Here is an 11073-nt window from a genome sequence, read left to right as displayed (position 1 = left end):
GTATCTAGGCCCAGTGTTCCTGCACCCGCCATGTGTGACCCGTGCGCGCCGCCATTTTTGTCCCCGCAGACCACGTGCGGCCCGTGGGCACCGCCATCTTCCTCCCAGCAGACCACGTGCGGCCCTTGGCACTGCCATCTTCAACGCCGCCTGGCATGTGCGCTCCGTGGGCGCCGTCACCTTCAGCGTCATTTTGGACTGCGCCTCAGGACCCCTGCTCATCGGGCACTTCATCTGGTCGTTCATCGCCTGCCACCGCCGCCGGCCAGCCCGGGGCCTACCAACACCAGCCGCAGCTCGCCTCCATCATGCTCGATCAGTCCCGGCCGCACAACCTCGCAACTGCGACGACGACGGTGAAAGTCGATGGCCACAAGACATCGTGCCTTCTTGTCTCTGGGAGCATGGAAAGCTTCATCCACCCCGCTACGGTCAGGCACTGCTCCCTCACGGTACACCCCGCTTCCCAGAGAATTTCCCAGGCCTCCGGATCCCATTCCGTGGAAATCCGGGGGTACTGCATCGCCACCCTCACCATCCAGGGCGTAGAGTTCAGCAACTTCCGGCTCTACGTCCTCCCCAACCTTTGCGCTGCCCTGTTACTTGGCCTGGACTTCCAGTGCAACCTCCAAAGTCTAACTCTAAAATTTGGCGGACACCTACCACCTCTCACAACCCTTAAGGTCGACCCACCTTCCTTGTTTGCAAACCTCACCCCAGATTGCAAGCCCGTCGCTACCAGGAGCAGATGGTACAGTGCCCAGGACAGGACCTTCATCAGGTCGGAGGTCCAGCGGCTGCTGCGGGAAGGCATCATTGAGGCCAGCAACAGCCCCTTGGGAGCCCAAGTTGTAGTAGTAAAGACTGGGGAGAAACACAGGATGGTCATTGACTACAGTCAGACGCGTACCCCCTCCCACGCATATCTGATATGGTCAATCAGATTGCACAGTACCGGGTCTTCTCCACAGTGGACCTGAAATCTGCCTACCACCAGCTCCCCATCCGCAAGGCGGACCGCCCATACACTGCGTTCGAAGCAGACGGCCGCCTTTACCACTTCCTTAGAGTTTCTTTCGGCGTCATTAATGGGGTCTCGGTCTTCCAACGTGAGATGGACCAAATGGTTGACCGGTACGGACTGCGGGCCACCTTACCGTACCTAGATAACGTCACCTTCTGTGGCCACGACCAGCAGGACCACGACGCTAACCTCTTCATATTTCTCCACACCGCTAAACTCCTTAACCTCACATACAATAAGGAGAAGTGCGTGTTCCGCACCAACCGCTTAGCCATCATTGGCTATGTTGTGGAAAATGGAGTTCTAGGGCCCGACCCTGACTGTATGCGCCCCCTCATGGAACTCCCCCTTCCCCATGCCCCAAGGCCCTGAAACGATGCCTGGGGTTTTTCTCCAATTATGCCCAGTGGGTCCCTAACTATGCGGACAGGGCCTGCCCGCTCATCTACTCCACAGTTTGTCCCCCGACGGCTGAGGCCCACCAGGCCTTTAACCGCATCAAGGCAGAAATTGCCAAGGCCACAATGCACGCGGTCGACGAGATGCTCCCCTTTCAGGTCGAGAGCGATGCATTGGACGTCGCTCTGGCCCCCACCCTAGACGAGGCCAGCAGACCCATAGCATTCTTTTCCCACACCTTCCATGCCTCTGAAATTCAGCACTCCTCTGTCGAAAAGGAGGCCCAAGCCATCGTGGAAGCTGTGCGGCATTGGAGGCATTACCTGGCCGGCAGGAGATTCACTCTCCTCACTGACCAACGGTCGGTTGCCTTCATGTTTAACAATACACAGTAGGGCAAGATCAAAAATGATAAAATCTTAAGGTGGAGCTCCGATCGCGCTCTCCACCTACAATTACAAGATTTTGTATCGCCCCGGGAAGCTCAACGAGCCCCTGATGCCCTATCCCGAGGTACATGTGCCCACGCACAAGCGGACCGGCTCCGGGCCCTACACGATGGTCTCTGTCACCCAGAGGTCACCCGGTTCTTTCACTTCATAAAGGCCCGCAACCTGCCCTACTCCATTGTGGAGGTCAGGGCTGTCATCAGAAACTGCCAGGTCTGCGCCGAGTGCAAACCGCACTTCTACCGGCCAGACCGAGCGCACCTGGTGAAGGCCTCCTGCCCCTTTGAACGCCTCAGCATGGACTTCAAAGGGCCCCTCCCCTCCACCGACCGAAACACGTACTTCCTGAACGTGGTCGATGAATACTCCCGATTCCCCTTCACCATGCCATGCCCCAATATGACGTCTGCCACGGTCATTAAAGCACTCAACAGCATCTTCGCCCTGTTCGGTTTCCCCGCTTACGTCCACAGCGACCGGGGATCCTCCTTTATGAGTGATGAGTTGCGTCAGTTCCTGCTCGGCAAAGGCATTGCCTCAAGCAGGACGACCAGCTACAACCCCTGGGGAAACGGGCAGGTGGAGAGGGAGAATGGGACGGTCTGTAAGGCCGTCCTGCTGGCCCTGCGGTTTAAAAACCGCCCGGTCTCCTGCTGGTAGGAGGTCCTCCCCGACGCGCTCCACTCCATCCGATCACTACGCTGCACTGCAACTATTGAAACCCCCCATGAACGTCCGCTTGCCTTCCCTAGGAAGCCCACCTCCAGGGTTTTGCTCCCATCGTGGCTGGCAGCTCCAGGACCCGTTCTCCTCCGCAAACACGTGCGGATCCACAAGGCGGACCCGTTGGTCAAAAGGGTACAACTACTTCATGCAAACCCACAGTACGCCTATGTGGCATACCCCGATGGCCACCAGGACACAGTCTCCCTCAGGGACCCGGCACCAGCTGGATCCCCCCTAAGGCCCACCACCACCCTCCGATTGCCCCGGCGCCGCTCCCCCTCCCCCCAGCGCACCTCACTACAGCCCCCGCCCCAGGACGATCCGTCCTCCCACTGGTTCCACCCGGGGATGAAGAGGAGGACAACACGCTTCCAAAGTCATAGGCAACCAAGTCGGCGCCTGCATCACCACCGGGACCGAGGCGCTCACAGCGGAGTATCAAGGCACCCAACTGGCTGAATTTGTGAACTTTTCCAGAACTGTACACTTTAAAAATGCTCACTTACAGGTAAATAGTTTTCCACCATCCCCGCTGGACTCTTTTCTTTAACAGGGGGTGAATGTGGTACTCACCACTGTTTGTATATAGTCCACATATGAGATATAATACGGTAAGGCTCCTGTACTACAGATATAGGGGTAGTTCCCTGCCTGCTGGCTCCGCCCAGTAGGCGGAGTATAAATGGGTGTGCAGACCGAGCTGCTCCCATTCTGGTAGCAGCTGCAGGAGGCCACACATCTCCGCTTAATAAAGCCTTGATTACTCTCTACTCTTGTCTCGTCGTAATTGATAGTGCATCACAGTTCCTCCTAAGTTCTGATCTCTGATACATACCAGCTCTCATCTTCCAAGAACTGTGAGATTGTGAGCTCTATGTCTTTGGTAATATATACAGGCTTGGCTTGGTCAGTAGGTTTCTTCCCTTTTCTTCAGTCTTGCAAGTGCTTCTTGTATAGCTTTTACTGTAGCCAGCCTTACTGGGACTTGCTTTCTTCTTCTCTTTTTCATTTCATTTTCTCTCCATCATTTTCCTCAACTTTGTGCTGTAGAATTTTCAATTGCCTGAACTTCACCAGGTGGAGTAACATCTGCTCTCTCTCAGGTACTTTTTTTTGAAAGAAGTTCACATTCAGCTTTTTGGGGATTAACTCTTTTCCCTTTTTAAAAAAATATTGTTATTACATTTTTATAATTATACATTTGTACACTGTACATAAAGATAGATGAGACGATTACAGTTTATATGTAATTTCCTTTCCCCCACCCATCCCTAGTCCCTCTGTCAGCTCCTCTAGGGTCGCTAGTCTGACCCCCGTGTAAAAGACCCTAACTGTCAGGGTCCCCTGTCCTGTCTCCCCATTTTAAAGGTGGCGTCTAGCATGGCTGGTGGAAACCTTTGGTTGCCACAGATGGGGGCCATGATGGATACTTTGGCCAGCCCGAAGTGCTGCCTCATCTGATTCCAGGTTCTCAGGGTTGCTACTACCACTGGGCTAGTTGAGTGCTTTGCTGGCGGGAATGGGAGTGCTGTCGTGTCAAGGGCATGGAGGGTCGTTCCTGTACTGGAGGACTCCTCCATCCTCACCCATTCCGCGTTTGCTTCCTTCACCCATCCTCTCACTCTCTCGGACATGGCTGCCCAGTGGTAGTATTACAGGTGAGGGAGGGGCTTCTTCTCCTGTGTAGTACTGTTTTGGGGATTCTTGGATTTTTCTCTCCCCACACAAACGCCATAATCATTTTGTCTATTGCTTGGAAAAAGGCCTTGGGGATGTAGATTGGTATGGATCTGAACAGGAAGAGGAACCTGGACAGCACGTACATCTGGATCGTCTGCACCCTCCCCGCCAGGGAGAGCGGGAGTGCATCCCATCTCTGGAAGTCCTTTTTAACTTCCTCCGCCAGAACCTTCAAGGCCTTCTACCAAGGGCTTTATACCTCAGAGCCCCCAATGGGGGAGTCTGGGATGAAACAGTTCCTTGATGGACTTGACATACCAGTCGTGGGGGAGGGCAGAAAACGGGGCCTGGAAGCACCACTAGCACTGGGAGAGATTATGGACAGCAGTAGCTCCATGCAGGCGAGGAAGGCACCGGGACCAGACGGGTTCCCGGCGGACTTCTACAAAAAATTTGGGACAGCGCTGGCCCCGCACCTGCGGGAGATGCTCACAGACTCGCTAGCTAGGGGCACACTGCCACCTACGTTAGCACAATCTTGCTGATATCTGAGAAAGATAAAGATCCAACAGAATGTGGGTCATACAGACCCATCTCACTGCTGAACGCAGATGTCAAAATACTGGCCAAATTCCTAGCCAAAAGGCTAGAAGACTGCGTACCAGAAGTGGTCCCAGAGGACCAGACGGGTTTTGTCAAAGGTAGGCAGCTAACTTCGAACATCAGGCACCTGCTAAACGTGATAATGACCCCATCCGGGGAGAGAACACCAGAGGTGATTGTAGCGCAACAATTACTCACTCAAGTCGAGAAGAGATTAAATCAAATGAGGCTTTATTAAGAAAGACTTGTTCCCCAGCAGCTCAGTTACAGAATGCGGCTGCTGGGAGACCTCGAGCTCTTATACTCCGCCTTCAGGGCGGAGCCAGAAGGCGGCAGATCCAACCAGGACCCGGGACCTGTCAGCCAATAGCCTCTCGGCTTCACAGGTACCGTATTACCCCTAATACATACCACCACAGTGATCGTCTCCCTAGATGCAGAAAAGGCCTTCGACAGGGTCGAATGGAAATACCACATAGAGGTACTGGAGCGGTTCGTATTGGAACAGGGTTCACCTCCTGGGTAAAGCTGCTATACAACGATCCCACGGTGAGCGTACGGACCAACAACACCAACTCCCGATACTTCCAGCTGCACAGGGGCACCAGACAAGGATGCCCTGTCCCCGCTGCTGTTCACTCCAGTGATCGAGCCATTAGCAATTCTCTCAGAGCAGCAAAAAGCTGGAGGGGGATCCAAAGGGGCGGCAGAGTGCACAGAGTCTCACTCTATGCAGACGACCTGCTCCTCTACATTTCAGGGGGGGGAGGGATGCTAGGATCCCAAAGAAGGTCTTACAAAAAACAAAATCCAGTGGGGGGACTAGCCTTCCCAAACCTACAATTCTACCACTGGGCGGCGACGGCCGAGCGAATAAGGGGATGGATACACGAGCCAGAAGCCGAGTGGGTGCGCGCGGAAGAGGCCTCCTGCAGGGGACCACCCTCCGGGCCCTCGCCACGGTGGCACTCCCATCCCCACCCAAAAAACACTCCAGCAGCCCGGTGGTGATAGCCACCCTCCACTCCTGGAACCAACTAGGGCAGCAATTTGGCCTGACCAGAATGTCGGGTAAAGCTCCCATCTGCAACAACCATAGGTTCGCACCAGCACTGACTGATGCCACCTTTAAAAAGTGGGGACAGGATGGAGGGACACTGTCAGTCAGGGACCTATACATGGATGGCAGGGTCGCAACACTGGGCGAACTGACAGAGAAATTCCAGCTAGCCAGAGGGAATGAGCTAAGGTACCTGCAACTCAAAAGCTTCCTCCGAAAGGAGACAAGAATGTATCCACAACCGCCACGACAACCATTACTGGAAGAGTTACTGGATGCAAGCATCCTAGATAAAGGGAACTGTAGCGACATGTATGACCGACTGGTAGAAAGGGCCGATACCGTACTGGACGCAACAAGAAAGGAATGGGAAGAGGACCTGGGGATCGAGATAGGGTGGGGACTCTGGAGCGAAGCACTGCATAGGGTCAACTCTATCTCCACCTGCGCAAGGCTCAGCCTGAATCAACTAAAAGTGGTACATGGAGCTCACTTAACAAGAACTCGTATGAGTAGGTTCTTCCCGGAGGTGGAGGACAGATGTGAACGGTGCCAAGGGGCCCGGCCAACCACGCCCACATGTTCTGGTCTTGCCCCAGACCTGCGGGGTACTGGACAGCCTTCTTCGAGGCAATGTCCAAAGTGGTGGGGGTGAGGGTGGAGCCATGCCCGAAAGTGTCGGTCTTCAGGGTATCAGACCAGCCAGATCTATTCCTGGGGAGGAGGGCGGACGCCCTTGCCTTTGCCTCCCTGATCGCCCGCCGTAGAATCCTGTTCGGCTGGCGGTCAGCAGCACCACCCAAAGCTGCAGACTGGCTGTCCGACCTCTCGGAATTTCTCCAAATGGAGAAAATCAAATTCGCCATCCGAGGGTCCGACGACGGCTTCCACAGAACGTGGGAGCCATTCACCCAATTGTTCCAGGACCTGTTTGTGGCCAACGAACAAGCAGAAGAATAGCCAGGTAGCCAAGAATCAGGGGAAAGTAGCCAAGGCAGGTGGAGGGAGGGATAGACCAGGGCGGGGGTGAGGGGGGAAGGGGGGGGGGGGATAGCAGCTAAACCTAAGAGAAATGAAAGGCGAACCACAGGAGAAGGGGGGGGGGGAGGGGGAGGAAAAGGGAGGAGACAGGGAACAAAGAGGTGGGGTGCAGGCAAGGGAATGACAGCCGATAGTAGGGCACAGGAAACAATAACAAAATTGGCAACTACAGGAGCAGAGAACAAGGAAAATCCGGGCGAAAGACTGGACGAACGGTTGAAGCGGAGACGATCGCGAGACAACAACGGCAGCGAAAACCGTCCGGGAGAAGCAAACGACAACACCAACACCAAATCCATTCGCGTATTGCCCTTTGTCACTTCTGTAATTGTTTCCCCGGTGCCCAAATGTATATGTACCCCCCCCCCCCCCCAGTTTCCCCCACCCCCTTCAAACAGATGCCTACTTATGTGCTAAAAACAATATTGCCAATTGTACAGAGCTGCTGTTGTTGAGCCAGTACATAATACCCTACCAGTTAATTTATTCTAACTTTTGTTGTTGTTGTTTGTTTGTTTTTTGGTGCGTGTTCCCTTCCCTTCTATGCATATATACATGTATTCTATTTTGTGTACATAACTGTAAATATACTTTATTCAAAAAGCCAATAAAAAACATTTATATAAAAAGCTTCCTCCGCCAGACTGGGCAGGTTCCATTTGGATCCCTGTGCTGTCATTGGCTATCTGGATCCCAGGCAGCAGAATTTGTTTTGGGCTATTTTGAACATGCAACCTTCTGATCTGGAGTCAGGTGCACTACCATTACGCCTCAAGTCCAACTTGTTTTGGGCTATTTTGAATGGTAAACTCTCCAGCTCTGCCCCTCCCCTCTCGGGTGAGCCAGGAAAACTTCGCTTTTGCCCGGGTTGAGTTTGTAGCCCGAGAAGGCTCCAAACTCCCGCAGGAGCTTCGTGATTTGTTTCATGCCATTTTGCATGTCCAAGATGTAGAGGACGTCATCCGCATAGAGTGAAACTCTATGCTCTCTGTCTCCTCTTCGGATTCCTCTCCAGCCTCTTACGATCGCCAGGGGCTCAATTGCCAGGGTGAACAGGAGCAGGGACAGAGGGCATCCCTGCCTTGTGTCTCTGCAACTGGAAGTATTCAGAGCTGGTGGTGTTGGTCCGAACGCTCGCCTTCGGAGCGTTGTACAGGAATTTCACCCATGAGATGAACCCCGTCCACAACCCAAACCGCTCCAGTACCTCAAAGAGGCACTGCCACTCGACTCTGTCGAAGGCCTTTTCTGCGTCCAGAGAGACAATCGCCTCTGGTGTTCTCTCCCCGCATGGGGTCAGTATCACATTCAGCAGCCACCTGATGTTCGCAGTTAGCTGTCTACCCTTAACAAAGCCTGTCTGGTCCTTTGTGACCACCTCTGGTATGCAGTTCTCCAGTCTCTTGGCCAAGACCTTCGCAAGTATCTTCGCATCTACGTTGAGCAGCGAAATGGGTCTGTATGATCCGCATTCTGTTGGGTCTTTGCCCTTTTTGGGTATCAGCAATATGGTGGCCTGTGTTCGTGGTCCTTTCACTTTTTAATGTTGATCAGAGTAATCGTTTTGCTTTTCTGTTTTCATTTGTGCAGCTGTTTTTGGTTTAAATTGGAATCTCTGTCATCCTCCCTTTTGCTTTCACTTTTCTGAGGCTGATTACCTTTTTGACTCTTCCTGTTCTACTTGTTTTGAGTAAACTCATCAGATTCCTATTCACTCATTGTATTTACTTGATTATTCTTAGATTTGACTTTGCCAATGGAGATTTTTATTATTGTACTTTGATTCCATTGACTTCTCCAAAGAGGTTCAGAGCTATGCAAGCTTCTCTGCTCAGTAAAGAACATCTTTGATTCTTGATAATGTATAAAACGTCAGAAATGTCTCTAACTTGATGCTGGGGATTTTCTGCGTACCTCCATGGCGTGCTTCCTGGCTGCTGGAGGTGGCCTGCCATTGGCCAGTGGTGGGATCTTCTGGTCCCCCCGCTGTCGAGGGTATTCCCATTGAATCCACCCCCTGCCGTCAAGAACCTCGCAGCGGAGGTTCACTGTCAGCGGAACCCAAAGAACCCGATGGCGAGAACGGTTGGAAAATCTCCCACCCCTATCCTTGTATTTTAGTGTTGTATCCTGCTGTCCTTTAACATCTAGCTTGAATCCTCTTGGACCTGGCTTTTATTTTACTTTATTTCTCCAAGGGAGGTGCTTTCCTGATTGTCGAGGTTTTTAATTTCCTGAATGGAGGTTCTTTTAACAGATTTCTCTTTTTGTTTGGTAAACAATGATTACCTGGAGCAGTAGACAATTGTAAAATGGCCTAACTTGTCACATCACTGCCATTGCACAATTTGTGGTGCATTCTTCACACCTATGGGCCTTCTTTCCATGACAGTGAAGGCATTGGAAAATAATGCTTGCTGCCTTTTCAGGGACTTTCCCTGGTTACTGCCGTGCTGTATATTTGGTTTTACAACCGACAAATTGAACACCATCATCAGGTTGTTCTTGGGAAATTTCCTTGCATTGCTGACAAAAGCTTTTTTCTGCCTCTGCTCTTCAGCCTGTCTGGCCAGTTGTTCAGTTTTACTTCAATTTTAACCTTCTGGAGATTGTAATAAGTCAGAGATTCTCATCTAAAGCACCAATCACTATTCTATCTCTGATCAGGTCATCTTTTCGTGCTCCACACTTTCAGTTTTCGGCTAGGCAGTACAATTCATTGATGAATGAGTTGTTCCCTTCACCCTGTTTTTGGCTGTGTTAATTATATTTTGTCCTCTCTATCACAATATTTTTTTGAAGACTGAAGAATGATTTAAAAGCTCTGATGATATCCTCACAGGAGATCAGTCATCTCTTCATTCACCCCTATCTGGACAGTATTTCATCTGCTATGCCCCCAACAATGTATAACAAGGTGCTAACTTGATCTTTGTGCTCTTTACTCGCAAGACCTAAAGTACCAGATAAAATGTCTTTGCCAATTTTGCCATTGCTCAACCTGTCTGGGAACTCTCTATATTTTGAAATGGGTCCAGTTTAGTAGCAGCAATTTCTCACCTGATTTGAGGTTGTCTTCTTCCGTGCTACTTGTCCTGTCAGCCATTGGGCTGTGCTCATTATTTTGTTGTCTCTCATGTGGTTGCTGGGTTTGCCTCAAAGTCCTTAACCCACTGAGCTGCATTTTGCTGGGCTTCAGTTGAGGCTTTTCGCATCATTTTCTATGGTTTCTCTGAGGGTGTAGTCAATGCTGCCACTGTCTCTTTTCATGGTTTTATCTCAGAATGTGTTGGCTTCTTACTCTAAAAGAGATCTCGCTGGAGGCAATGATCTTTTGCTCAAAAACATTTATTTACATGTTAACTATTCACAAAGATTAAATAATGCAAGGAAATGGCTGGAACTACTCTCTGAGGTCCTTCACACTCATCTCCTTTCAGTGAGTGACATAACTGTGACATAGCTGCTCAGGCATATGCTCAGTACCTATCATATTCAACAGTATTATCCAGTGTAACATTTCCAGGGTAATTCCCACATATCTGGCTGAAGTCTCGGGCCTGACCTTATGGTCAGAGATATTCTCGAAGGGTCCCAGGCAGCACAAATCAGCCCATCGTAACTACTTTTACTTATTTTTGCTCTTCATGCTCCACATTTATATCTCACAATAATCTCCAACTGTATCAATGACAAGTAATGTGTATCCTTCTGCCTCTTACTCAGACATTTTTAAGAAGGTGTAATAGGAAGGACGAATCCAGTGCTGGGTGGCTTGTTCTCAAACTCCCTTGATGTCCTTGATGCAAAGCCAGAATTATACTTTGCGAGGGCCGGGTCGAGTCGGACCATATTGCAACATTTCCGGGGTGCATGTTCTGCTGCTGTTGGAAAGCTTGTCACGGAGGAAGGTAGCAATTCTGATGCCTGGCCCAGCTGGAAACCTCCTCAGTGGGAGAGAGGCAATTGCAGGGGATGGGTTATGGATGGGTCAACAAGTGGCCAAAAGCTTTTTGTGGGGCCACGAAATTGATTCATACTGGTCAGGCCCCACAAAAATCTTTCGAAAAACAAAAATTTAACTTTTCCTG

This window comes from Scyliorhinus torazame, chromosome 11, assembly GCF_047496885.1.
Source record: "Scyliorhinus torazame isolate Kashiwa2021f chromosome 11, sScyTor2.1, whole genome shotgun sequence".
In the NCBI taxonomy this organism is placed as follows: Eukaryota; Metazoa; Chordata; class Chondrichthyes; order Carcharhiniformes; family Scyliorhinidae; genus Scyliorhinus; species Scyliorhinus torazame.
The sequence above is the reverse complement of the archived record's forward strand: the minus strand, read 5'-3'. Positions refer to the sequence as shown.